We start from the raw sequence: 6959 nt of genomic DNA on the forward strand, positions 1-6959 counted from the left end.
AGAAGACAGCATTTTGCATTTGAATTATCCCGCCCTTCCATCGGAGCCGACATCAAGGCCTTGAGGGATTGTCACATGTCCTACACGTCACATCCTAGGCCCTCTCTGGCGGCCAGAAGCAGATCGAACAGGCAAAATGATTTCTGGAGCCAATTTAATCTGATTTAATCTCGGTAATCCTTTGCCAAAATCATCTCAATCTTGACGAATGGTAAATCTATGAGTCGGCAAACTTGTAGAGAGGAAAAGTTTTCTGTAAGTAGCATTTTTTGGTGTGATTTAGAACTTAGATGGGTTCAGATTTGTGCACGGTGCTCCGACTGAGGCCAAGAAGGAACATTGCATTGCCGAAAACGCCAAGTTTTCGTCTTCGCTCTACACATATTTAGAATCTTTCCCCACTCCCATCCCACATATTTCTCAACTCCCGTCCCCGCCCCAAGTCTAACATGGCCCATATGATAAAGATAATAGACAGGTTTCGCTGAACTACAAACGAAAAAGTTATTTGCTAATTCATTTACTCGTAAATCTTCTAAAAATATTAGTTGTATGCCGACGTACCATAGTCATGTTTTAAATCAAATCGTCACCAAAAGCATTATATCATGAACATTGGAAGACAGCTTCCGCGGAAATTGCTTGGATAAGCTTGTCGTAAACAGACGTTGTTTGTGAAAAGGCCTTTTCAAAATGGCCGAAATTTATTTTCGCGAACTATCCATTATCGGCATTTTCCTGATTCAAGACCATGAAGACATCCTGTATAAACATACAGAGGTTTGACTGTCATCTATACGTCGGCGTGACACACACCCTTGCGGAAATAAACATTGGGTCTAATGAATGGTGTTACAAGGCTTAAAAAACAATTTAATTATTTCAAGAAGATGACTATTTAAATTAATTATGCTATATTTATTTTCCTATTTGTGTATTCTATGGCAAAAGACTTCCTCTCCTTCACCATGTTTAGCTAAGTCGCACGACGATCATGCATACTTTGGTCAAATTAGGGAGTGGTCGTATTTCTGAATAGGTATTCAAAGATGTTCATAAAACATGATTCATTGGTTAATAGAGTTGTCAGCAGGCTAGGCCTATTATTTCTTTTAAATGATATTTGGACTGATGCAATACCCGCATGGCTACCCGCATGGCTTTCATTGCGGTCACAGACGGGGGCCACAATCTTAAAGATATAGATGACAGTGAATCGAGTGTGTCTATCGAGTTACCTCATGATGTTCATTACAACATAACTCCCCTTGATTGGTCAATGATATGCTGCAGGGTCACATGATATGACGTAGAAGACATAGGCCAACGTGGCGGCCATCAACTTCTTGAAGACAAAATGCCGATTTCTCTCCAATTTTGCAGAGAAAAATCCATTTATTTTTCTAAGAGTTTAAAGATATCGCATGCATTTTACTTAGTTACGACTTGACACTCTGTCTTCATTTTCATCAAGTTGAAAGATTGCAATAATATCGGCCACATTTCATTCCGACATGAGGCCTTCTCCAAAATGTCCGATGGGCGCATTTCGGGAAGACGAAGACATCTGTCACTCTCAAAACTTAGACTGAGAGGCTAAGTCTCAGCTTTACAATGCAAAAATAAACGGCCTACCCATTTACGGTGGACACACGTACCAAGCTATATTACTGAACCCGACTCCCTCTTCAACATGGTCAAGTTCTTTTGTTCAACGAGCTAACACAACAACATCTGTTGCAAGTGACAAGTCCTTTGTTGACATACTTATACCAGACGGACAAGAATCGAGAGTGGAATGTTATTTTTCCGCAATATAGCTTTGTACGCTAGTCCGCGATATGAACGTCGTGTCTATCAGTAAGTGTTTTGCGTGGCATCTTTTTCAGTTAGTTGTCGTAGAAAAATCCGCCGTTATCTTTGAGTAACCTTTTCCTTTTTTTTTATCCTTTTTAGTTAATTCACGATGCATACCTCGCCTTCCGTTTCCCCATGATATCTGTAATGGCGACGCACAGCTTCTCATTGTTCCGTACGGCTATCCCTGATGATGGGTTAATCGTCGAATCACCGACAACAAACGACACAGTCCCACATGCATGGTAAGTATTAAAACGGGTCGATGTTGCATTGCTGTAAAATCGACAGGAGCTGAGATGACTGCCAAAGCAATGACACCATAGCGGAGTACAAAGCTATATGTGTATATATACTAAAAGTATGTATAATATGGAAAATGCCCACTCCCATTCAGATGCTTTTCCAGTGAGGGCGACCCAAAAACAAAGATCTTTTGCCAACATATCCTCCCCGCGATGAAAGGATCACCACGGATTTCTAATGGGTATTCGATTTATTTTTTTCCATATATTGCAACTGAGATGGGCTGCGTAGTGCGGATGCTGGCGTTCAATAGGACGGGCAGAGCACCATTTGCGTGGTAAGTAGTTCATTTCGGACTAACTCCAATTTTGCTGGCCTCATAGAATTGTTCAGATGACAGCAGTTTCGCGGACATATACGCCGTGCGATGAAAGAATGTAGCGTAAAATGGTCCCGTTCTGCCAATATAACTTTGCACGCTTGTTGTTCCTGACCGAGTTTACAGTAACTCGGATCCAAAATAATCTGTCATTGATCTCGAAACTTCTTGAAACAAAATATAGCTCTGTACGCATATCGCTAGGACAGTTGCATGCTGCCGTTGCGGCCGTGTTGTTTCCATTCAAATAGAAAACAAAACTCTTGATGGATGTTTCAAATGTTTCTGGTTGTCAAGTCGATCCTTTTCACCACAGATTTTTAATGGCTATTCGATTTCTTTTTTTCCATATTACGCAACTGAGATGGGCTGTATAGTGAGAATGCTGTAAAAGCGCTGCGGTCCGACCCAAGGAAACGCTCGAACGAAACGACGATGGTCTTTGATGCTCGGTTCATTCAACATCAGACTCAAGGCGTTCAATAGGACCATATGAATAGGATGGGCAGCGTACCATTTGCGTGTGGTAAGTAAATCATTCCATTTCGGACCAACTCCTATTTGCTGCTGGCCTCATTGAATTAACGGAATGAATGGTACGGATTGGATTGCCTGACCGACACTATTAATGATAGTATAGAGTTTAATATTCAGATGGAAGTACTAGTATACATTTATCTTGTAAACAATAATTGTATTCCTGCACCTTGTGCCAACCTACGGGTGTACATTTTTTTTTTGTGTATGTATGGCGCCCTCTCCACAGAAGCCACGTCATCTTCCCCCGCTGGTCCTCCTATTAACTGGAAAACATCTTTACGACTGTTTTAGGTTTTATCATGTTCCATCACATTCCGTTCATTCCGTTCTGTTTCGTCAATTGAATGAGGCAGTATTCTAGAGTATTCTTTCAGTCAATGCTTTAAGGCACGAAAGTACCGCCTGCCAAAAAGCAAATGTGTTGCCTCAACAAAGTTACCCATTGAGTCACGTCGATTACATTCTTCCTTCAAGTGCTCTAAATATTACGTTAACGCCTAAAAGGCCTATCTCATTGTCTCTGTGTAGCTGACGTTATAGCCCCTCACAAGCGTCTATGCCCCCCACCCCCACCCCACCAACTTCTTTTGACCCCGAGGGAAAGAAGCCATCGGAGATAGCTCAGACCTTGCTTAATCAACACAGAAGAAAAGATAACTCTGCTCCCTAGCTGTATTTTGTTTTGAATCGACCCCCTTTTCAGCGCAGCACTCGCCAACTCCCCCCCCCCCAAAAAAAACCTCCCGAAGTCATGAGAATGGCTTTGGTTAATAGAACGTATTGAAGGAGTCAGTTCCTTCATTACCCTGAAGATAGCGTTTGAAGCCTTCAGAAGAGACAATTTCTGCTGATGTGATATTGTAGTATATACTCTAAAACCTCGAATACAAGGTCTGATGCTCCGCCCCCATTGAACCCGAACTTTACAAACTGAAGATGATGATCTCACCAAAACTGAATGCAACTGTTGGCCTATAATCTAAAATTTGGTCCAAAACCACCTTACAACACTTGCGAAAATCATTATTAGTGATCAGTCTTTAGTCTGTTGCGACATGAGGAGGCCCATGGAGGTGAATAGGCTCATTGTCCTCCTGGTCAGCTGAATCCCACACCCACGTCGTCCCAGATGTGGTACAGATATTTAATTGAGTTACTAATTAACTAGGATAAAGAAATGATTGGCTGACCCTGTCACCCAGATGTGGTACAGCAGTGATACAGAGATTATCATTGAGTTTACTGACTAACTAGGATATGGAAATGATTGGCTGGCCCTGTTACCCAGATGTGGTACACCAGTGGTACAGAGATTATCATTGAGTTACTGACTAACTAGGAAAAGGAAATGATTGGCTGACCCTGTTACCTAGATATGATACAGCAGTACAGAGATTATCATTGAGTTACTGCCTAACTAGGATAAGGAAATGATTGGCTGACCCTGTCACCCAGATGTGGTACAGTAGTGGTACAGAGATTATCATTGAGTTTACTGACTAACTGGGATATGGAAATGATTGGCTGACCCTGTTACCCAGATATGATAAAGCAGTACAGAGATTATCATTGAGTTACTGCCTTACCAGGATAAGGAAATGATTGGCTGACACTGATACCCAGATATGATACAGCAGTACAGAGATTATCATGATACAGCAGTACAGAGATTATCATTGAGTTACTGCCTAACTAGGATAAGGAAATGATTGGCTGACCCTGTCGCCCAGATGTGGTACAGCAGTGGTACAGAGATTATCATTGAGTTTACTGACTAACTAGGATAAAGAAATGATTGGCTGACCCTGTCACCCAGATATGATACAGCAGTACAGAGATTATCATTGAGTTACTGACTAACTAGGATAAGGAAATGATTGGCTGACCCTGTCGCCCAGATGTGGTACAGCAGTGGTACAGAGATTATCATTGAGTTACTGACTAACTAGGATAAAGAAATGATTGGCTGACCCTGTCACCCAGATATGATACAGCAGTACAGAGATTATCATTGAGTTACTGACTAACTAGGATAAGGAAATGATTGGCTGACCCTGTTACCCAGATATGATACAGCAATACAGAGATTATCATTGAGTTACTGCCTAACTAGGATAATGAAATGATTGGCTCACCCTGTTAGCCAGATATGATACAGCAGTGGTACAGAGATTATCATTGAGTTACTGCCTAACTAGGATAATGAAATGATTGGCTGACCCTGTTACCCAGATATGATACAGCAGTGGTACAGAGATTATCATTGAGTTACTGCCTAACTAGGGTATGGAAATGATTGGCTGACCCTGTTACCCAGATATGATACAGCAGTGGTACAGAGATTATCATTGAGTTACTGCCTAACTAGGGTATGGAAATGATTGGCTGACCCTGTTACCCAGATATGATACAGCAGTGGTACAGAGATTATCATTGAGTTACTGCCTAACTAGGGTATGGAAATGATTGGCTGACCCTGTTACCCAGATATGATACAGCAGTACAGAGATTATAATTGAGTTACTGCCTAACTAGGGTATGGAAATGATTGGCTGACCCTGTTACCCAGATATGATACAGCAGTGGTACAGAGATTATCATTGAGTTACTGCCTAACTAGGGTATGGAAATGATTGGCTGACCCTGTTACCCAGATGTGGTACACCAGTGGTACAGAGATTTTCATTGAGTTACTGACTAACTATGATATGGAAATGATTGGCTGACCCTGTCACCCAGATGTGGTACAGCAGTGGTACAGAGATTATCATTGAGTTACTGCCTAACTAGGGTATGGAAATGATTAGCTGACCCTGTTACCCAGATATGATACAGCAGTGGTACAGAGATTATCATTGAGTTACTGACTAACTAGGGTATGGAAATGATTGGCTGACCCTGTTACCCAGATACGATACAGCAGTGGTACAGAGATTATCATTGAGTTTACTGACTAACTAGGATATGGAAATGATTGGCTGACCCTGTTACCCAGATATGATACAGCAGTGGTACAGAGATTATCATTGAGTTACTGACTAACTGGGATATGGAAATGATTGGCTGACCCTGTTAGCCAGATATGATACAGCAATACAGAGATTATCATTGAGTTACTGACTAACTATGATATGGAAATGATTGGCTGACCCTGTTACCCAGATGTGGTACACCAGTGGTACAGAGATTATCATTTAGTTACTGCCTAACTAGGATAATGAAATGATTGGCTGACCCTGTTAGCCAGATATGATACAGCAATACAGAGATTATCATTGAGTTACTGCCTAACTAGGATAATGAAATGATTGGCTCACCCTGTTAGCCAGATATGATACAGCAGTGGTACAGAGATTATCATTGAGTTACTGCCTAACTATGATATGGAAATGATTGGCTGACCCTGTTACCCAGATATGATACAGCAGTGGTATAGAGATTATCATTGAGTTACTGCCTAACTAGGGTATGGAAATGATTGGCTGACCCTGTTACCCAAATATGATACAGCAGTACAGAGATTATCATTGAGTTACTGCCTAACTAGGACATGGAAATGATTGGCTGACCCTGTTACCCAGATGTGGTACAGAGATTTTCATTGAGTTTACTGACTAACTAGGATATGGAAATGATTGGCTTGCCCTGTTACCCAGATGTGGTACACCAGTGGTACAGTGATTTTCATTGAGTTTACTGACTAACTAGGATATGGAAATGATTGGCTGACCCTGTCACCCAGATATGATACAGTAGTACAGAGATTTTCATTGAGTTACTGCCTAACTGGGATATGGAAATGATTGGCTGACCCTGTTACCCAGATGTGGTACACCAGCGGTACAGAGATTTTCATTGAGTTTACTGACTAACTAGGATATGGAAATGATTGGCTGACCCTGTCACCCAGATGTGGTATACTAGTGGTACAGAGATT

This window comes from Lineus longissimus, chromosome 8, assembly GCF_910592395.1.
Source record: "Lineus longissimus chromosome 8, tnLinLong1.2, whole genome shotgun sequence".
Classification (NCBI taxonomy): Eukaryota; Metazoa; Nemertea; class Pilidiophora; order Heteronemertea; family Lineidae; genus Lineus; species Lineus longissimus.